Source organism: Protopterus annectens, chromosome 4.part1, assembly GCF_019279795.1.
Source record: "Protopterus annectens isolate FY-2018-M chromosome 4.part1, PAN1.0, whole genome shotgun sequence".
Classification (NCBI taxonomy): Eukaryota; Metazoa; Chordata; order Ceratodontiformes; family Protopteridae; genus Protopterus; species Protopterus annectens.
The window spans coordinates 319,873,639-319,898,317 of NC_056734.1; positions in this window are offsets into that span (position 1 = coordinate 319,873,639).

A 24,679-nucleotide genomic window follows, 5' to 3' on the forward strand; every position below is an offset into this window, starting at 1 on the left:
CAGAACTGTGTTTTACCAAACTGGAAACTAAACAGAACATGTCGTGAAGTAGAAAATAAGTATGCTATTGTGAGTGGTTTAATAAACTTCTTTATAAACTGAATGCTCAGTTAAGTGATGAGGCAAAAACATTTTGATAGGCTGCCTTCATTGATCTGAATGTCTTGTTTACATCAATTAATCTGTAATACAAATCTGCCAAGAATGTTGACAGTACTTGTAGCAACAGAAAAATAGCTTGAAAAACTGTAAAAATTCTTCAGGATCATAGTTCTTTAATCATAGCCACGAGTTAGGGGAATATCTATTTGGCTGCATAAAAATGTATGCCCTCTATCTCACCTTCCACACAGCCTTAAAAGTATATCTGCATGATACAGTCAAATGCAAATACTTCAGTCCAGATATTCACCCCTGCACATCTAACCTCTCACAAATATACGTTCATCCTTTGCTCACTTTCCTCTCTATTTTACACATCTGCTTTATTACAAACCTCTTTAACAAACTCTCTTCCCTATTCCACCTATTTCCTGTTACCCTCTCAACTCCTATGTTTAAGCAAATCCTCCATCCTTTTACTAGTCAAAGGAGGACATCTTTTATTTTGAACTCCTTAGCACCTTCACTCTCTTAGCTTTCAAATGTAATGCTGGGTGTTTCTAATTAAAAGCATGTCAATACTTGCTACACCTTCTCTACTTTGCATATACTTTGCTTTGGTTTTATACTTCATTGTGCATCTGTCTGTTCATTTTTTCTCCTTGTATGAGATGTTCACCAAATGTTTTAGATGCAATGTTCAATATTTCAAATGCTATGCTCGATAGCTATTGTTGTAAATAAATAAATTGTTGTTAAACTTTGTTCTCACTTGATTGTATGCTCATTATAGCTCAATGGTCCCTATTAGATACAATAAAACTCACTGCAAATGTGTTTGAGTTCTCAATGTCCATTTTTTTGTCCCATAGCCTAAATACAAATGTGTATTAAATAGCTGTTAACCTTTGCATTCTTCTGCACTGTTGATTTATGGACTCATTTTACATTAGTGTTTAATTAATTTAAATGCATAGTTTTTCATTTGGATTATGCTTGTCCCTCTGTGAAAAATTAACGTATGGTCCTTGTGACCAGTGCTCTGAATAAACTGAAGAAAGAAAGAAAGAAAGAATAATATGTGTATGCATGAATGTCTTTAAGAAACTTGACTAGAGGAGAAATATCCCTTGTCCTGGACCACCTCAATAAATACCTCACACCAAATGACATTTATTAAACTTCCATAAACATACCTTTATTGAACAATATTTTAATATATTTATCACAACATGAACATCCATATAAACATTTACTAGGGCAGCATAACCCCACTCACCCCAATCAAATACACAGCATCCTCACCTCCACTTGCATATTTTTACTTATGAAGTAGCGTCCTCATCTCCGCTCACTTCCTTACTTATCAAGTGGCGTCGTCACCTCCACTCACTTACTTAACAAGCAGTGATCCATCACTCACTTTCATTCCACAGTTCACTGAATTAAACATCCAACACCAGAGGGGGAACAGAAGAGGGAAAAGCCTGCCCCACTTCTCTGCTTCAACACCAAACCTATAAAATAATTACACAATCACCAATGTTCTTAAGAAAGGGAGGGAAGGTGTGTAGCAAGTTCACACCAAAATCTCATCCCTTACCAGTTACACTCACACAAAATCAGTTAAGCCCCTCCTTGCACTTACCTCATTTCCTCCCAACCCTGCTACCGTCACAATTTAACCTTTCCATCCCCACCATCATAACCTTCTTAAACTACCATCTTAAATCCCATAACTATTCCTACCTGACTCTTCCCAGAAGATGTCACTGGACAAATTCCTTTGTTCCCAAATCTCATTTGTCCAGGTCCCATTCAATAAACACACCACACCAAATGACATTTGATGACCTTTATTCAATTTGCATAAACATAACTTTATTGGACAATATTTTAACTTATTGATCACAGCATGAACATCCATATAACCATTTACTAAAGGCAGCGCAACGCCACTCACCCTAACAAAATAAGCAGGATCCTCATCTCCACTCACTTATTTTTACTTATGAAGCAGCGTCCTTACCTCCACTTGCTTCCTTACTTATCAAGCAGCATCCCATCACTCACTTTCATTCCCCAATTCATTGAAGTAAACATCCAACACCAGAAGGAGAACAGAAGAGAGACAAGCCTTCCCCTCTTCTCTGCCAACCAGCCTGACACAGGCTTTTCCCCCTTATTCAGTCCAAAACTTTCATCAAAGCATCTAAACAAACTTAAGTGTACACTGAAAAGTTCAAAAACAAAATCATTCAGGTGTACTCCATCTTCTCTAAACCAAAATGGATCCCTGTCATAGCCATCCCAATGCCCTATCATACAACTACCCAAAGCAGGCAGTTGCCTAAGTAGACAAACATTAACAAACCAATAAGCCCTATCCACAGATAAAATACTCATGGTACTACCCCCCCCCCGACTACACAGTACACATAATTCAATATAATATATTGAAATAAACAGATCCTCAGTTATCCTAACTACCAACTGTGACTTCAGAATTATGCCAAGATCATTATCTGCCAAATGTGCTACCAGGATGCAAAGGAGCTCAATGCCACCCAAAACAGTGCAAACCCAGTTACATACCATCTGGCCTAACTGCAGTTCCATTTTGCCACCCAGTGGATATAAGCATGACCAAAATAAAATTTTCTTTCTTGGAAAATTTAATTTAGCCAGTCACCATACCCAATTATTTACTATAGAACAAAAAACACTTGATAACCAGCCACCCACCATCTCAATGACTGCAATCAATATGCCTTCCCTTGCTAAATCGAATACCCTCCTAATGCATAAAGACTGAATGGACAACCTCTGTCTCCCAGAACACTAATGCAATGAAACGCTCTCTTCATCATATCCCCAAACAGATTACACATCATCACCTTGCCTCTTACAGAACAAAACAAGGTCCAGAGGACTCCTAACATAAGGAGCACAGCAACCTCTAAGCCCATTCCCCAGGACGCAACCACTCATTCCTGTCCTTTCCACTACTAGCTGTCTGCCCTTTCCAACTGATCTGTTTTGGATCTTCTCAAGCAAATACACATGCAAGAAGAAGAAAACTGAAAATCTTGCCAAACTAACAATCAAAAGATATCCATAATGTATCCATAAAGCAAATGTCACACCATTTATAGTAAAATGAATCCCCATTTACAGACATGAATCCCCACAACAAAACTTTCAAACCTGTCTTGTCAATACCCATTGTCTGGTAGTCTTCACACTATCCACCCTACTCCAATCCTTCAACCTACTACTACAGTCCTGAATTTTGTAAAGTCACATAACCCTGCCACCTGTGCAACTATAGTAATTGCAGCTAAATCTACCTAGACTGAATGACCTTCCTTACCTTATTCCCAAGCCTGAACCCAATATTTCAACAATACTTTGCACCAAACTCCTTCTCTCCTGAAACAGCTGCAACACACAATTTAACAAAATCTTACAATGTCCTACCATACAGCTTCCTATTAAAATCTGCCCTGGATTCCAATACCAAGCATCTAATCGTTTCAAGTCAACCTGACACACCTCATCAAACAACATCAGGGGCTCGACCACCACCTGATTGACTGAATGAAAATTAACCTTTTTCCCTGCAACTTCTCCTTCTTGACCATAGATACCAGCCAACGTGAAACTAACTCCAAACAGTAAATATCCCTTCTGCTATCATCCTTCCATCCTGCCAGCCCATGAACCATAAACCATTCTCCCCCAAAATATGCCTCCATCCCAATATTTCCTGCCATATCAGTAAACAATTGCAAATTGCCTTGAGCAACCCACTCTGCATACCACAAAACCATACCATTAAACTTCTCCAAAACGATACCCATAATGCTAACTCTGCATGCACCAGCTTATTAACCCTCACCCAATTAGGTCTGCTTTTTCCCCCATTCAGCCAAACTTCAGGAACTTGAAGAGCTCCATGAAATCCTTAATCCACATCTTGTCCTTGGATTTTTCTCCCATATCTTTTCTTTCAAAAAGGTTACATTCACATCTGGTAAACAAAGCCACCATGACCTCCATCCACTAATAATCCCAAGACATAATGCCTTGCTTAACCATCTAACTTCAACCTAGCTAATGGAACACCAGTTTCTCACACATCCCCAAAACACTGGCATGCCTTCCAAACTACCATCATAAGCGTCACCTACTGTTAAGAAATCATCCAGATAATGTACCTTCTCCTGATTGCCCACCCACTGCTGCCAAAACCCAATGGAGAGCCATGGTAAACCTCTCAAAGTAGCACAGGTCACCAAGAACCCCATCAGCATAGCCTTGTTAAAGTAAAACTTTAAACCCAGTTATCTTCCCAACAATGGCCACTTTCCTCTCAAACCAATAAATGAAAATGGATTCAATATCTAACTTCACCAACCATGAATCCGTAAACTCCTGAATGACCTACACTACATTATTCAAAGATGCATAACAGCCTTTTATTTCATCTCTCAAAATAAAATCCTACACCAAATTCCCTCAGAATAAGACCAATGGTGACTCAAATGAAATTACTTGCCACCGTCTTAGGAACCAATCCCCAATGATAAACCTTAAAACTGTTTAACAGAGGAATATCCTACCTGCCCACCATCCCCCAAGCCTTCTGAAAGCTCTTCCTTCACTTGCAAGGGACACAGAATCCTACAAATTGGACCTTCCCTTCCTACCCCTGATTTAGTAGAAATTCCCTTAGAAACACTTCGACCACAACTGCTGAATCAGGAAATTGCATGAACATCTGACACAATACCTGCACATAAATGGGAAGATGTGTCCCCTGGTCTTCCATTTGACCCATGAAAGGACAGCCCCCTTCTTTGCCTCTGACAATTCCTCCAGCCCTGACTACCCAGAAATCCAGGAATTGCTAAAAGTAACCCACCTGATTCAGGTGGCTGCAAACTCAAATTAACCAACCTGACTTCCCATCTGCCACCTGCCCAGCTGAATGCACACCAGCTCACTTCAAGCAGGTGACAATCCCACTGACAGACAATGCCAAACTCCCATAGATCACCCTATGCTAATCTCCCCAATGTCTACCCCCTTGAATCTCATTAAGCCCTTGCTGATTCTCCCTGACTCCTGCCATTTTGCCACAAACTCCTGACATGACTCAACCCCTCCCTTATCCCTGAACTAAACCCAACCTGCACCAAGACAGACATTCCTACATGAACTCCCAACAACATACTTGCAACCATAACATGTGCCACTCCAGCAATGGGGATATCCCCTGTGACAGGTTCCCTCTATTACTGTACCAGCTTTCATGTGTGAATTCCCTGACTGCCTTCTCTTTCCACTGGACTCACCAGGTTTTGCGCTTCCACCATCTGCTAAAAGAAAGACCACAGGTAAGTACTGTAAGAATGTGTTCTGTGGGAATCAATCTTGTAACACAGAAATTTCTATTCAAAAACTTTAAGCACTATGCTAACTGTCAGACTAGTTTAGTGAATGTGCATACTTAGCTATAGAAATGATAAACCTATCTTCTGCACCAAAGACAGTAACCATACCTCTAAATATTGTAAAGCAAGAAATCTGAACAAGGCCATTAATAATGGGGGAAAAAGCCCACCCAAAAAATAGGGACACTTTGAATATTGCTCTTACAACTTACAGAATTGATAGAATAACAGGTTTCATATTACTAGGTATTTTCTGAAGGGTACAAAGTCTGAAACTCCATTGACTGCCACTATTTCCTAAATCTAACCTTCAATAATTGTTTGCCATTTCTTTCTAAATGTAACCCCCAGTGATCTGCCAACAACTGGTCAGAAAACCACAACTTTATGAGAAGTAAACCGAAAGTATGAGGCAAAATTCTGGGTATTCCTCAATGGGTCTACTTGAAAACACCAACATGCCAAAACACCGAAGACGAGAAAACCGAGACCAGAAGATCGACAACTGAGATGACCAACAGTTTAAAAGCCTGATGCTGAGAACACCGACATGTTAAGGTAAGCTTGCAATAGTGACTGACTTTAGGGTTAGGGGCGGGTTAAGTGAGTTAGGGTTAGGGCGTGGGTTAGGTGAATGTGCGATAGTGACGGACCTTAGGATTAGGGTTTGGGTTAAGGTTAGTGCATAGATAGTTGTGTATGTAAGGTTTAGTGTAGGTTTGTAAGGTTTTTGGTATGCTTGTGTTGTGTGTGTGTTTTTCAGAAAAGGTATTTGTTTTGTTTTGTTGATTGTCGGAATTGTGGTTTGTCGGGCATGTGAAGTTTCTCGCTTTTAAACTGTCGGTCATCTCAGCTGTCGATCTTCCGGGCTCGGTGTTCTCCTCGTCTGTGTTTTGGCGTGTCAGTGTTTTCAAGTAGACCATCCTCAACACATTATCACTATCCCCACCCTTTACCACCTGCATTAAGCTAGCTGTCAGGTCTGGGGACTTAGAAATCAAGAATACTCCAAAGTTTGAAGAATGGACCTAAATTATGAGATAAAAGCTGTCCATTCTGCTACTTCTGGGATTAGCAATGTCTGCTTACTGCAAGTAGCAGTAAAAGTGTATGCGAGCCATACCTATCAACATCTTACAGCAAAACATTTGGACAAAGCTATAAATACGAGTAGGAAAAAGGCCCAAAACTAGGGACAAATATATATATGTTGCTCTTACAAACTTAGAAAGTTGTTAGATAACCGATGTTGCATTAGCATGAATTTTCTGAAGGGTAAGAAGTCTGATACTCAGATGTCTGTCATCTTTTCTATTTTCCAGTAATTTGCCAGATACCCACAATTTTATCAAAAATGGACCAAAATATGAGGCAAAGTCTTGGACATTCTGCACATACCTCTCAACCTCTTAGAACAAGAAATGTGGACAAAGCCATAAATAAAAGTGGGACAAAGCCAAAAAATAGGGACAATTTTAAATATTGCTTTTACAACTTAGAAAATTGACAGAACCGGTTTTGTGTTAGCCTGAATTTTTGAATAGTACAAAGACTGAAAACCAAATGTATGCCATTATTTTCTAACCTCAATCTTTAATTGAATTAAATCTCTAATTTGCCAACCTCCATTTTTATGAGCTTTGTCAAAACTTCTTAAGCAAGTCTCATGTCACTTTGCATTTTGATAAAAAGAAGGAAACAGGATTCAGACTGGTATTATATGCCATGTTTTCTCACCAGAGCTTCATCAGATCTAAGTTATATATAGAAGTAAGAGCCAATATATACTTTGCTATTCACCATATAAAAACCTAGGTAAATTACAGAAAAGGCTTTAATCCAGTTACACTTAAACTATCTCTCTCTCTCTGTATACATACATATATATATATATATATATATATATATATATATATATATATATATATATATATATACACACACACACACATATATATATATATATATATATATATATATATATATATATAGATATATATATGGGTATATTTAATTCGATTGAAAACTGATTTCCTCAAAAGGACAAAAAAAACACTACAATTTATAGAAAATGAACTGATCACACAATACGATTGTTTCTCTTTAAGATGGCTGAACACTGACTATGGAATTTGTCCTTTCTCTGTTGTACTGCAATCTTGGGCATAGTATATATAAATAATATGGGGAGTGGGGTGTATAACCTCCCACATGAGAGGTTTAAGGTATTTGTATGATCCCTGCAAAAGAAATAGTGCCTATTGTTTTTTTTTTTCTTTCTTGCATTTCACTTGGTTAGGATTGATGTTTTGGAGTTTGATCCATTAGTGCTTGACTATGTGTTAGATATACATATATCCATACTTACATACATATATGTGGGTCACCACATATATGCCAGGAACCTTGTTGGCTAGGCTTATGTAGGTCCTCAGGCCAATAGCCTAGTACCTACCTATGAACCTATGAACCGATACTTGATTAAATGCTCATTTAATTGAAGAATTGTAGTGTGTACTTAGAATGTCGGTGGTGGTGCTGCGGTAGCGTTGTCGCCTCATGGTTAGACGTTGCCCGTTCGATTCTCAGTTAGAGCGTCTTCTGTGTGGCGACATGCGTGAATGGGCGTTCCTTCATTGAAGGTTGTGCGTTAGGCCCGGCAAGCCAGCACATCAAATCTACTGCCAATCATTAGCGGACCGGAGTTCCGCTGTGGCGACGCCTAACCGGGAAAAGCCGAAAGAAACAAACAAACTTACAATGTCAAATGTGCATCTAGTTGAATGCACAGGATTTCATAGGTAATAGTGGAACTGGAGATTGTGTGTGTGTGTGCATGGGGGGGGGTTAGGGTAAGGGTTAGTTAAGGGGAGTGTTTATAGAAATGTTTAAGTGTTATGGTTAATGTAGAGTTTGTAAGGTGATAGATATGTTGCATGTATTTATGTGAATCTGTTATTGTATGTTTTCTGTGTCCAAGATGTCATGTGCAGCGCTAGTGTTATGGGAAGAGGTTTTCTAAGGTAAGCTATAAGGCTGAGTTAGGGCAGGGCTAGATTTAGGTCATATATTTCTGAGGCAGAGCAGGACAATGAAGTACTAATACAAAAACAAATAGAAACATTAAGAAAGAAAATAGTAGTACTGTAAGATCAATAATCAAAAATGATTAGAAAAATAAAGTAGTAAAAACAAAAGATTAAAATAAGCATGAAAAGAAGACATGATGAAATCTGCAAGAAATTTGGTATAGCAGTGATAGCAGACAAAAGATAGGCCAACCATGAGATAATACATAAAAATAGGTCTTTAGGGAACTTTTAAAACTACCATCACAACGGGGACCCTATAAGTCTCCTAAGTAAAACGTTATAGATACCAAGTCCCCTGAAGACTGAATTCATGCCACTGAAAATGACAGCATTCTCTAGGAGGCCAAGAGAGGCAAGAAACTGAATGGTACCAGGCCACAATTTCTCAAAGTTAAAGGATATCACATTCTGCAAGCCCAACTGCAACATGACTGGATCATTAAATTCCTCTGCTGTTGCATAATAAGACAATGTCACTTTCTCAGGACTGGCATGGTACCCTAATAAGTATTTAGACCTAGGTCATCTGAACTAGGTAAAGGTGGTCAAGGTAATTTTTCAGGAAAACCTAGAGAGATGGTATTGCAATAGTCCAGTTAAGAGGATACCAAGGCATGTTACACTAGGGAAAGGTTAACAGGAGGAATAAGTTATTTAATTAAAGTAATGTTCCTTACAGGGAAAAGGGAAGATTTGGCAGCAGCTAGACCTGGTCCTTATGACTTAATTTACCTTCAAAAACAACACCAGCACCATAGTTATATACTTTTGATACAAGTTCCAGTTTGTGACTGTATATTATGGGTGAACAATGGGCAGATGAGTCCTTCATGACAGTATGCTATGCCATGGCAGCTGTCATCAAGGTATTTAGCTACAAAGAATTGGTTCCAGGCATCAGCTGGTACATTCTAAATCATCAACTAGATTGCTAATTTCAGACACAGCTTCTAGGAAAAGTAGAGGTGTAGCTGTGAGTCATCAGTCTAATTATGTGAATATAAATTTGTCCTTCAAAAATGTCTAGAAGAGAAATCATATACACAATTAATAATAATCCATCTAAAATGAAACCTTAAGGTGTACCAAAATTTATTTAGTAGGGACTAAAGGAATTAACCCTTGACATTACTGTTTAAGTGTGATCAGACTGGTAGGAGGAATACCAGTGCAAGATCACACCCATGGTGCTAAAGTATGATTGAAAGAAGGAAAGGGAAAAAAAAAACAATAAAAGAGACTGAAGTGATATTAAATGGATCTTTTAAAAAGAAAGATAACAATGCAGCTGCTCAACACTGCAGAAGAATGGAGCTCTGAAATAAAGTGAAGGCGATATGTGTTCATTTAGCACTCCTATATATCTGCCATCAGAGATAGCATGGATTTATAGCATATCATTGAGTTTCCAGAAGCTATAAATTCATATGGTTGAAATCATATGACTGAGTTTCCGAAAAGTCGAAAGAAAAAGAAAGCAAATCTATGTTTTTGCAAATTATATGAAACACAGAAATTCCCTGATCACCACAGTACCACAATCTACACAACTGTTCTTCAAAGGTGGATTTGGGGGATTTAACTTTTTCCCCACTGTAGTGTGATATCAAATTTGAAATATATAATTTGCAGGGAGGGTGGGGGCAGATCCACCTGCAAATATAAATATATCTATATCTATATCTATCTATATATAGATATATATATATATATATATATATATATATATATATATATATATATATATATATATATATGTGTGTGTGTGTGTGTGTGTGTGTGTGTGTGTGTGTGTGTGTGTGTGTGTGTATATATATATACCATATGATCGAGTTTTTGGAAACTCGAAAATCTAAAGTGAATAAAAAAAAAAACATACAAAAAGTTAAAGCAATGTTCTTGCAGGGGGGCAAGCCTCCCTGCACCTCCCACACCATCTACTACTTACATATATAAACTCCGAGATCGCATTACAGTGAGCACATGGGAAACTTCTTGTTCTGTGCTTCTGCATACAGCGTGGAATGGGGGATTTCCCTTTTCTTTGCTGTAGTGCGATCTCGGAATTGGTATATTTAAGTAGGGGGGTGGGGGGCGCAGGGGGGGCTTGCCCACCTGCAGAAACATTGTTTTAATGCTTTGTATGTTTATTTTTAATTCACTTTAGATTTTCGAGTTTCCAAAGACTCGATCATATGGTCTCGACCATATGGGTTTCGAGTTTTTGGTAATTCGATAATCTGAAGTGAATCCATATATATATATATATATATATATATATATATATATATATATTGTTAATTTCAAGGTTTTGCTATTTCATTTTATATAAATTTGACTACTATTATTTATCTTTTTTTTTTTTTTTTTTTGCACTGACAAAGCTGTCCCTAGGGTTTTTGGAAGAAATATCTTGCACCTGTTTGGATAAGTTCCTCCAGAAGTGTTAAGTGAGGTGGCAGAGGGGCAGTTTCATTGCTGCCATCTGTGTTAAGGAGCTTGTATATTCCAACTGCATTTTCCCCTATTTGCAGTTTATTACTTTCTAAATACTTTTATTTTTATTTTCTGTAAGATGTCTGTCCTCAGTATTCTGCAAGAAAAAGATCTTACAGCTCATAGTTGGGTAGTTACTAAAATGGAGGCAAGGCCTAAAGGTGGACACTGTTAAGGTGGTAATGGCATTGTGACACCGCTGCTTTGCAAAATACTATGATCCTATAAAAAAATCAACTTTTATGGTAATAATTCATAGTGTTAAAGTGGATTGTAAGTTGTGTTTAAAGCATATTAAAAGGGATAGAAAACTGAACATTTTTCCATAAGTCTAACCATATTGTAATTCTCCTGTTAAGATGCCAGAGCAGGTCAACAACATGAGTGAAAAACATGATTTTTAAATCATGTTAAATGTAGATACTACTGACTGGGATATGGCAAATGTATCTTTCAAAGAAAAGAACAGCATAACATGACTAAACAATGTTTAAAAGAGTTTTAAGATAAACTTAAACCCCAGGATTTACTATTCTTCCGTGTAAAACTAGATTAGTCTTACAAGGAAGCACCAGTCTAAGAGTATGATGGCAGCACGCCATGCGTATTAATGAGGGTGCGCTGCCTCAACTCTAAAGCTTACATGGAGCGTGTACGAGTGTAGGGGGGGCGTGTCAGACTGCCGAGCAGTCCAAAAATCTACACCCCTGCAATGAAGAAACGCCGCAATTTCAAGTTACATGAGTGAGTTCGCTCACATGTGCGCAGTGTAACACTACACTCCCCATATGTTAAACAACTGACAAAATTAAAAATAGAACTTTTTTTATTTATTTTTTTTATTTCATCCGATATAGCTGCCCGTATTTGCGCGTGTTTGCACGTGTTTGCACGGGTTTGCCCATTGCTTAGCTACAGTTAGCAGCTTAGACACCAGAAGAGGATAATAAGAAAAAATATATGCAAATTAAGCAAAATAGCAATAGCATAGTGGTTAGAGCCTTCGCACAAACAGGAGGCATTCCTGGTTCAAGTCCCACTACTGCACATTCCATTTTCTGTTGGAAATCTGTATACAAAAATATCTCCTGACATTTTTTATTTATAAGTTTTGTAAAAAGCATTGAGAAGTTAAATGTAGTAGTGAACGAATTATATATATATATATATGAAGGTGAAATGGTTATGCATTCTGAGGCATGTGTACCCTATTTTAAGCAATATAAAGTACTGCTAAGCACATTTTACCAGTATTGAGCATATTTAAATCTAATTGCTCGTAGCTGCGCACTGCATTAAACAACGCAATGTCTTTGCACGTAGCTGCACACCGTGCTAACCAATGCAACAACAATGTATTTGCGCATAGCTGCGCACCGCGCTAACCAGTGTAATGTCAGGCAACGTCGAGAAATGTCGAGCAACGTTGGGCAACAGTGGGCAAAGTTGGGCAAAGTAGAGCAAAGTCAGTTAAACATGGCCACACCTCCTTTACTGTACCTTAATCAGTCAGGTCTGCCCAGTAGGAAAATAAAAAGCAGTGACAGGGCTCAAACTCAGGATACTGTGCACTATAGACACAGTACTTAACCACTAAGCCATGACGGCACTTCATCAACATGCATTTTCAACAGACACATATCTATCAAAGGAATTTTAAACATTGCCAACATCAGCTAAGCAAGTATGCCTACAGCTGAGTTTTTCCAAAAGTGGCCAATCACAAATAAGTGCAGGAAATGAGGCATATTTAAGCTCCACAGGCGGGAATACTTGTTATAACTGGTTGTAGCTTCCTTCTGCAGTCAGTATGGCCAGTGTTGGAGAAGGCACTCGATTTAGAGCGCAACGCTGGGGCAGTGAGGAGTCCAAAGTAATGGTTTGGCTCCTTGTCCAAAATCATGAGGAAAGACTCCTGCGGGGCCAATACCAGGGTACCCAATATAAAACGGAGGCCTGGAACAGTCTTGCCCGTGATCTCACCAGTGCCACTGGTGTTCCTCGGACTGGTGAGCAGGTCAGGCACCATTATTCTGACCTGAAGAGACGTAGGGAGAATCAACTGCACCAGTGGATCCAGGAATCCCGTGTGATGCCTAATGGCCCAGTACTAAGTAGCCATTGTATTAAATAGTTAAGAATTGCTATGCTTGTCTATACTATGGATAGGTATTTCTCAATATCACTGCATTTACTTCACAGCTGCAGGTGTCCGGGCTATGAACCAGCAAGCCCATGAAGATAGGCTGCAAAGGCTGCATCATCAGGCAGGATAGTAATTATTCTGCATGTACTGTTATTTAAAATAAATGGGAGAGCCTTCAAAAAGTGTTTTAACCCAATAAATAAAGGTGTAATAATCCTATAATAAATGTATAATTCCTGGAGTGCATCTGTGTCATTTTCTTTGATATGTTGTTGTACTGTTGCATTCTATAAATAGTAGTGCTGTATTAGGCAGTGTCAACCCACGCTTGGGTAGGCCCATATAACGTGGATGAAGGGAGTGTCAGTAGCTTTTATGCATATTTACAGCCCTCAACTGTTGGTTCATGACCAGCATGTACAGGTTAATCTGGCACATGAGTAGCTTGGTATTGTGTTCCCCAGAAATGTCAGTGTGCTGCCAGCAATGTAGGGAGCTGTTAACATATAACTGATACTTTCACCTCAACATATCTAGATAAATATATGAAAGTAGAGCTGTCAGTGTACCATCTTAGCAGTAGTGTGTGTGTGTGAGCAACTCTCAAAATATGTTGCAGTAACATCTGCATCTTGGACAGTTTGTCTGTAAGATATAGCTCATGTATATAATGATCTAGTAAAATCCAATTGCACAATATAAGGACATTGGGTAGTGTAATAATACATGTAAGGGACATATAACTGCAGTTAATAGGAATGTAGTGAAAACTAGAAGGAGATATAAGTTGTTAATTGAGCTATCTTTTTCCACCCTACTGTATGTGCATAAAAAATGCAATTCCACACCTCAATCGGTATGTCTAATCTCAAAACATTTGTTGGGACATATGTCCTATTGGTTTATAAATATTTGCATTTATTTCTATGCATCTGCCCTGTTAAAATACCACAATAGTGGTGGCCTGTTGCCATCAATTCAAACTGCATGCTGTTGTAATGTACACTATTGTTCTATATATGCATGTGTTATGCTTGCTTTTCAACTGTTGAAAATCTGGTGTGTTGGGTTAATGGGAATACTTCTGCATGCTGTTATAACTAATTGGGAATGCTGTTGACTGTTACTAACCCATATCTTTATTAAACTCTCCAAAACATAGTTCGTATGGAAAGGCCGGTCCCAGCAGACCCACTTGTCCCACCTCAGCTGGCCATGGCACCTGGCACCAGCAGATCTGGTGCCCAGCCTGGGACCTCCTCCTCCATTGGCCCTGTGCCACCTTCAGGTGGAAGCACTGCAGGGGATGGGGCTCGGCCCCCCGTGCAAGCGTGGGCTGAGGAGGGGCACCTATCACCCTTCTAATGGTCCGGGCTGTGGTGAGTAGAGAGATTGAACGTTCTGTTGCAGAACATCTATGCCAGCTTGAGGCCCGAGTGGCGCAACTCCTGGGTCAGCCTGCCCCTCCTACACAGCCCCCCGTACAGCCACCCTCTGGGCCGTGAAGGTGCAGTGGTGACTGCCAATGGGTGGGGACCTCAGTCCCACTGTTTCCATCTGGGGGCTCATGGGCTTGCAATTTCCAAACATCCCATCCCATCAAAGGTGTTCACCCACCACATGTGTCATATACTGCCCCTGTATGCATCTTGATTGTCTTGTCTGTTTACCTCCCCAACCTACCTCCCCAAATATACCTACTTCCCCTACCCCACATTCCACTCTCACCTGAAAAAAAGGGCAATCTGCTCCCAAAAAAAAAAATTATGCCCCATACATAGCTGCCCATTTTGCACACATGTCCACTGGACACATGAAATGTTATTTAATTGGCATTACAACATACTTTGTTGTCCTCACTCCTCTCTCAGGGGTTGAAGGTTTCATATCTACCTTCAAATTTATTGCATATGCACAGCTGTTGCTGTTGAAGAAATGGGCAGCTATGGACCTTCCCTACACCTGTCCTGCACATCTGGAGCTATTTTCCATACTGTCTTTCCCTCTTTCTGCCCCTTTTTCAACACTTTCCTAACTCCCCATTTTTCTTTCAAAGAAATGAGTGCGGGAGTTAGCGGGAGTAAGCGGGAGTAAGCACTATTAAGCAGTAGTTAGCAGGTTTGTGGGAGTTTGCGCTTGTTTGCGCTTGGCTAAGCAATGCGAAGCAATGCACAAACCCGCCCAAACCCGCCTACAACTGCTTAAAAGTGCCTTAGTCATTCTGTATGTGAGGGCCCTTGTTCTGCTCAGGAACAAAATAAAACACCTCTGTAAGTCTCGAACCCCGGACCTTACACAACATGAAGTACAACTAAGCCACAGTAGATATACATCAAGTTGGTGCTTAAATAAATATATCATGCATCAGAATGAGTGAATGTAAAGGAAAAATAGGAATACCATACCACACAACTTGTTTTGTGGATGTTGACCAACAGTTGTTGTGGGATTACATTACATGACTGTGATAAGAGAAGCAGCCATTCTAGCAGGAAATAATGTTACACCATCACTTTACAACCCCACACAGTATCACAGCAGGACAAACATTGGCATATCTGTTTAGGGCAGTGGCCATACCTCCCAAGTGTCCCTAATTTTCAGGGATGTCCCTGATTTTGAAACAAATTTTAGCTCTGTCCTTCTGAATCCCTCCGAAAACTACTGACTTTGGCCAGAAAGGTGGTGAATTACACTTAATAAATAATAACAATAATTAAGAGTTAGACACTTCTTTTACTTCAGAAAAGGTGTATTAATTCATATGCTCTGATTCTCTCAAGTCTCAACTTAATGGCACTAATATTTTAAAGGTGTCCCCTGACTGTCCCTGACTTTTTCTTTACTTTTCCCTGAGTCTGTTCAAATACGTACCTGAGAGGTTGAGAGGGCTGGCAGAGGCAGAAACACAGAGGCATACCAGCCTTTCTGCTGTTGCACACTGTGCAAATAGCTTTGGAAGGAGTTTCGGAAGCATACCCTTATGTAGGAATACAACACTGAAATACAAATGGATGTAGCCATGTACTGGTAGCAACCAACTGTAAGAATGCCATTGCTCTATTGCTGAAAGGACCTGTGTGGTGCATTGACAAAAAATAACAGGCTATTCTCTGGCTATCATGTGGATAGGTCCACAGTTGGGAGTTACGCAGACAGGCTACTTGCCTTGATAAACTAACATGTACACAGCAACCCTGTTAGTCCAGCAAAATAAAATCCACACAATAGTACTTACGCTCTCTCTACTTCTGCAACCCTACCCAAATGTAGAATATACCTGTGTGTGCAGGGTCTACCAAGGATGTAGATAAGCATACTCACAGTACTGAAATGTGTCCAGTTTTTCTGAGCAGCTTGTGCTAATGTCAACACTAAAAAAGCACACACTGTTTAGAACTGAGTAAATGAATATTCACAGTATAGTAGTTCACAAACAATTCTTGTGCCAAAGGAATACATCTCAATAACTAGCTTTGTATGGCAGTTAATTGTAACAGTTGAAAGGAAAGTACATCTTTCCATGTATCTTGGGGTAGCATTTTGAGGGGTGAGTACATTTCTACACTGACAAGTGGGTACTGGAAGCAGCAACATTAGGTCTGAGTACAAAATGTAAATCTCTGTCTACACCCCTGGCTTCTGATATAAGAACTATACCAACCTTTTGTCTTAAACAATGATGCCCACAGCAAACAAGGATGATCTCCATCTTGGAAAGCTGGAAGGGCCACGCCTACATGAGTCAGCAATTTATAGTACTGGGTTGCTATGACAGTGATTACTGCAATTACTACACAGCAGGCTGCTGGTGGCCACTAATTGGTGCAGAGGCCATCACATGCTCATGTGCAAATTCCTACAAAATCAGGCTGCAATCTCTGCCAACAAACTCAATCACTCTATTGCAGAGACTGACAGAGAGAGACTGAGAGAGAGAGAGAGAGAGAGAGAGAGAGAGAGAGAGAGAGAGAGAGAGAGAGAGAGAGAAAAGGAAAAAGAAAAAGAAATATTACCAAATCATACAAAGGAAAGGTATGTGACACATATGTATTTACTGGCATGTAGTAGATGTTATTGAAGAACAGTCTACATAATGTGAACCATTCATATGTGGCAGCAGTACTTCTTTATGCACAGATGTTCTGCTTAACTACTGCTATGGACAATACTTTGTGTACTGTGGGCAGTGGGACATACCTGTGAAATGTGTAGCTCAGCATTAAATGTCAAAGATCTGATCCATGTTATCTGTTGTCTGTACAATAGTGTGGCCAATGGCTGTTGGGGGGATTAGTGCTGACATTATATAAACATGGGTGTGATAGAACAACACATGCATGATAGACATATTAAAGTGTAGCTTAGCATTTGCAACTGCTATAGCAGTCTAGTATGCTTATCTAGCATCTGTAGCCATATATACCCCCCTAATGTTAGTGTGTGTTCATATGTGACACCTGTTTGTGTTGCAACAAGGCCCAACCATTCAGCTGTGAGGTCCAGGGACTTACAACAGTGTGCACCTTGTGTGTGTATGCCACACACATACGGAGAAATATGTATGTGTCATATATATTCACATCTGTATATGTGCATAGAGCAGGGGACATATTGCAACAGTTTGTGAAGGGTGGAGATATATATGTTGGTGAAGGCTAGTATGTGCATATTTGTATGTAGGTTTTAGTGTGTGACAAACAAGACAGCATACAGTGCTGGTATATGACATGTAGTGGTTCAACACTGTGGGTGGTTTGTTCAGTTTGCAATGTTGAAGCCAGTAAGGCCTGCTAAAGCTACTTGGGCTGTGAACACCTTCAATGCATTTATCCCAAGACTGTGCGATTTTATTACATTACTGAACACCTTACATCCTTTGTATAACTGATATTCTCACTATGAAAGTTGAAATGTATATGTGCCTACATATATATGTATATGTAGACCAATGGATGTGTATATGTATATATATATAGATATATATATATATATATATATATATATATATATATATATATATATATATATATATAGAGAGAGAGAGAGAGAGAGTTATATATACACATACACACCTACATCTACATGTTGCAATATATTCCCTGTACTGTTGACTGACTGTGATGATCAATATGTTTGTGAATACATCAAAGATATGTATCTGTGGGATAGCTTAGTGGGAAACTGTTTATGTCATGGTATTATGTGTCCTTGCTTTGATCCTAGCAAAAGCTGTGTATTCTGTTGCTAGGCAGAACAAGTGCTATTGCATACAGTGTGATTAATTCCCTTGGTTTTAACTAGGGTGTGTCATTGGAGGCTAAAGCACTACATCTATGATTATTGATTGGTACAGATGATGAATCCAAATCCTGTGTGTACTGTAGTACTATTTGAAGCTCTGGGCCTGTACAGCAAAGTATGGTGTATGTCCACATTGCTTGCATCCACTGTTTTGTGTGGTCCCTGTATTCATCACAGATTACATTTCTCAAGATTAAGGTTGTGTAAGTACTGACACACAGTACTGTATAGTACATACTGAAAGCTTATCTGGGTTGTCATACCTTTGTGTCCTGTAATTATGTCTGATGTGTGTGTGGGTATGTCTGTAACATGTCCTTTGACATATGTGTGGTAAAACATAAAACTGCGTATCTAGCAACATTCATAGTGTACTACAGCAGTATGCGACCTATATTCCCAACTGTGCACATATTTTGGCCACGGGTTTGCCATAAACAAGTTGTGTGGCATAATAGTAATACATTTACTGGACTTTACACTGATTGTGATGGATGATATATTTCTTTACACATCAGCTTGATGTATATCTGCTGTGGCTAGGTGGTGCATCGTGTTGCATACAGTGTGCCAGGTACTCTTGTATAGTCTTATATAGTGATTTTATTTTGTTGCTGTGCAGATCATGGTTCATTAGATAGAGAGTGAGCAAGGCACTTTCAAGAAGTTGTGGGGTGAGCAGTGATAAGTGGCAGTTACAGTGTTTCACTCTCAGTTAGCTTATAGGTTGCTATATATGGCAGTTCAGTGATATCTGTACTGTATAATGTTAAATGTGCCATATGACTTGCTCAGACATATTTTTGTATTTATGTCTTCCAGGGATCATGGCCCATCGCAGGAAATTCAGTTACAGTAGTGCTGAAGATGATATCATTACTAGCAGTATGATTCAGCACTAGCGTCTCATGTTCTCACGAACCAGCCAGGACCAGCAGGAGCATACTGCAATGTGGCAAGATGTTGTCTGCAGGGTAAATGAGGTAGGCCTGCATAACCGGACATATGAGCAGGTATGCCACCATTGCAGTGATCATCTCAGACATGTCCGTCAGCATGCTGCTGATGTGCATAGGCAACAGCTTGCAACAGGATTTGATGTTAATATCCACCCCTCTCACCAGAGTGGAGGAGCTGCTCCTGAGCCTGGTGGCATCTGCTCAACAACAACAGCAGCAGACATACACCATGATGGAGGTTGGAGCCATCCAGCAAGCACACATGGAGCATGCAGGTAACATGGCATATCTGTAGACTACTGTTATCTGTATTGGTTGATCATGCATATGTGAGATGTGGAGTGTGTCGTTCAAAGATGTGGAGCCTGTTGTTGTGCAATACTGATCATTTGGGACATAATCTGTAGCCCTGTGAATGTAAACTCTTGTTTTACTGTAAGATTGCAAGCACACAGTAGCAATGCCACAGTTGTGGCCACTGACAAACTGTCTCATCTCTATGTAGGTCCCTCTGGGGTGACATCAAGGCAGTGGACAGATGCTGGTGAGTGTGTTCTACATTTATTATTGTGCATAAAATGTGCATGTCATAGTTAAGGTGTAGGCCATGTACACATGTAACACACCTACCCATAATGCATGCTGTGCATGTTTGGTTTAAGAGCACGCACATCTCACTAATGTGATTAGCTACCTCAAACACATGCAGTACCCACACCATCTCAAACAAATGTGGCTAGACTGTAGTGACCATTGGGTAAGCACAGTTGATACTCAACATGCACATAACATAGACATCTATGTCATGCACAGAGCATTTTAACATGCTACACATAATGGATTCCCAAACTCTCCGTAAAGACACACTCCAGTATCCAAAATCTCATCCACACATTGCACATAATATACCTGAGGGGTAGAGGCCTATCATGGGGCATTTAAACACTCTGCAGAACACTACACATTCATGTCAGGGAATGCTCCTTATTGGCCTCCTTACAAACTCACGTAACAACTGGTTGTGAAATGGTGAATTTAGCCAAGCTAGTACAGTTCCAGCACAGCATGATTAGTGCTGGTTTGGGAAACATTTGTAGCCTTGAGTGACCACATGATGCTTCATGATGATGGCCTATGGTACTATACCCCATCCAGTTATTGTAACCACAGTACTACACATAGCTTTCATTGCTATACACCTTAATGTTGCGTGTGCGCACACATATGCACCTCTAAACAGTATGCATACCAATCACCATTTGCACAACTGACACATATATGTCTTGTGATGCTATTGAGTGGCTAGGTCATATGACACACATTGGGTATGTGTAGTGTTTAAATATGCAGTTGTATTTTAGCATGCCATGTCATGGATGAGACTGGCATGTCCACAATATGATCTACACTCACCACAAGTACCGTACATTGGGTATGTGGCAGAATGGTATTCCATCAATTATCCATGCACCACTGATGATGTTGTGTGAATACTCATCATGCATGTGCTAAAAATGTATCCACAATTATTTGCTAAAGACACAGAGGTTGTAATCAGCATTGGATACCTATCTGACACACAGATAAACATCCAGCAATGGTATGCACACCTGTGAGTTATGGTGCACAGTACATTAAATGGGTTATGAATACCTGCACAGCAATGTTGTGTCCATGTATGCATTGTGTTCCAGGGGGAGGGCCATCACCTAATAACAAAACATATGCATCAAAGCCATGTATACTGTTAGTAACAAGGACTGACTACACTTGCACTGCATGCTGTTGAGCAACACATGTCCTGCATGCTGACATGTGTGATATGACTGTTTTGCTTGTGATACTGTACCCCACCATCACCTGCTATTGTGTATGTTCTGTGATTGCTGGTGTTGTGTGTGTCTGCTTTAGGGAGGAGTGTATTTTTGTGTGTGTGTGCATGTGTGCATGTGTGCATGTGGTCTGAAGTCATGTTCAGGTCTTAAAGTGCATTTCCTGTTTTCCTCTCACTTGTGCCGAGGTGGGGCTGGTTCAGTACAGCAGGAAACCTGATGTCATTGAGACAGACAGTGATGATGAGGATAGGTGTGTTGAGGCACAGGCATATTTGTCAGGGTCTGTTGTTGGGCCAGCAACTGACAGTACTCAAGTCACCACCCCATCCATGCACACAGTCATACTGCCTGTACATCCATCATCACCATTGCCCTTAGCTGAAGGACAGTGTATGGTTGGCACTGGCCAGGACAGTGTGGTATCTATGGCACATGTATCAGGACACAGCAGCCATAGTCAGATGTCTGGAATGGTACCACATAGGCAGATGCCTAGGGGTTCTCATCAGAGCACTGCTGGTCATCATGCCCCTGGCAGACGTGCCACACCTCTTTCTACCGCATGCATGTTCCAGGCTGTCATGGAGGCACAGACACGAATAGAGCGGTACACCAGACAGGGACTAAGGGCACAGAGGGCTCATAACACCTCTGTAGATGACAGTATCTGTGACCCAGCAGGTGCCATACATAACTACACTGAGGTCACTGATAGACGTTGGGGTGAGACATTGGATGTCCTCCACAATGTCATGCCCATGTGTCAGGACAGTGCGGGACGGTTGAGACGTCGGTGTGGACGTATGCCAGCAACATCAGCAGTTGGAGGTCACCGTGGATGTCCAGCAAGTCACAGCTGCACCCGTAGTGCCAGTACCAGCCCCAGCAATGTTGGGGGGGCTGTCTAAAGACCGTCCTAGCAGACCACATGCACGTGGCTCTGGCCAGTCCCAGCAGGGACCTGGATCCAGTGGACATATGTCAACCTCTTCTGATAGTACCCAGTCTGGATTAGTAGCTGATACTGTCTGTAGCACCCCTGCCAGGCACAGGTTTCGTATCCATGGCCAGAGATGGTGATCTGTAAAGCCTGCCAGTTACAGTCTGTAGCTGTCTCACAAATCCCCGTATATGGCAGCCACATGGTGGAACTGTGTGCATGCAGACACACACACACACACACACACACACACACACACACACACACACACACACACACACACACACACAAACCAGAAACCTAGGGCAAACAGATACCCACTCACTTTACATCAACATTGGCCCATAACAGAACTCATGGCCCTCACACACACACTCACACACACATGTTGATTGTATGGCCCAGTGTAGGCTTCTGGCAAACCAACAACACACCCTGTGCATATGATGAAACCTGTGCCACTTCCTGTCATCTGTAACATTGATGCAGGAACAGGCTAACATGGTGCTGATGCACAGGGTGACTTTAATAAAGTATAGCAATGGTTGGATGTGTAGCATGTTGTCAGCAGTAAAGTGTAATGATATCCTTGAAGGTGTAGCTGAGCAGGCATGATGCATTAAAGTTGTAATTAGCAACGTTGTATTGTTTTCACCAGTGTTTATTCCAGTTGTGTTTTGTTTGCCCATGTGCCACTTGGCTGATGTGTGAAGTTTTGTCAGCATGCATTATACAGTGGACAGTAAGTGTGGGGTGTGTGCAACGCAGGTTTGCAGGTGTCCATTTGTGAACATGGTGGAGGTGCACTGTCTGGATGTACATGCATATTGGACACATGGGCAGGGTGACATGCCCTGTATTGGCCAGTGTTAACACTCCATAGTTTCTATTGGTGGCCAGTATGCATTGTACTACACACATTTTGGAACTTGAGTACGCATGTGTGTGTGTATGACATGGGTTGACACTGTGCTGTGGGTGATGCTGTTTTTGCTGTCTGTCATTGGTTTGCATTACTAAGGTTAACACTGTACCAGCTGCATAATCCTTTAGTAATTCACACTGTTCACCTACAGGGTTGCATGGACCGTGCTACCACAAACATAAGAAATTCTCACTTATACAGTAAAAGTGAATTAGTCTCATGGACCCCTGCTATAAAGTAAATATATAATAGAAGGTGTGAAGTTGTACCAAAAAAGAGTTACATACCAAAAAGGGATAACCTCTCTGGCCAGTATCATTGGGAAAATACAATCCCTCAATAAACATACAAGGCAAGCTTCAAAATACAAAATGGCAAGGATTCCAAAGAGAACACTAAAGCTTTCTTTAGTGTTGTTTATAATGTACAGGGGAAATCTCAGATTGGGTCACAGTTAATGTAAACGTTCACAAAGTACACTTATCTGACTGACATTACCAATTTCTTGTCAGACAGTTTGAATGTGGATTTCACCACCCTGTCGTTACACAAGGGCCACATTTCCAGACTTGAAGAATGTAAAACCTGATGATTTAGACACTTTAGTTAAAACATCTCTTTACCAAAGTCCAAACCACAGTAGCAATGGTACTGGACAGTGTCCCTGGCTGTGTCATACACAAGCTGACATATGAAGTCACCACTCACCTAAACACTCTGTCCAGATGCAGCATCTATACAGGTTACATACTTGTGGAATGACGCACGGTAATGGTGTTCACAGTCCACGAGTATTGAGCTACAACATCTTCTTCTTCTTCTTCTCCTTTTGGATGCTCCCATTAGGGGTCACCACAGTAGATCATCTGTTTCAATTTCTTCCTGCCCTCTGCATCTTGTGCTGTCACACCATCCACCTGCATGTCCTCTCTCACCACAGCCATAAACCTCATCTTAGGCATTCCACTTTACCTGTTACCTGGTGGCTTCATCCTTAGCATCTATTTCACAATATACTCCGCATCCCTCCTCAGCACATGTATAAACCAACTTAATCCTGCCTATTTGGCTTGGTCTACTAACTTTCAAACCTGGGCTGACCCTGTAATATACTTATTCCTAAACCTGTCCACCCTCGTCACACCCAGTGCAAATGTTAACATATATTGATTAAGGGTAGAACTACAACAGATCCTGGAAACTCTCACCCTATAAGCCAGACAAATGTTATCTGGAAGGCTATGGAGAGCAGCATTATGGAACTCATTAACAGAGACATTATGAACCTGCAAACACTGCACCATACCCACTTAGGTTCTCTAAAGGCCAGATCATGGCTCCTACACCTAGTAGACTTCAAGCCAGTTAACAAGGCTATAGGTGAGGGAGGGGAGGTCCACACAGCCAAGCTATAGTTCACC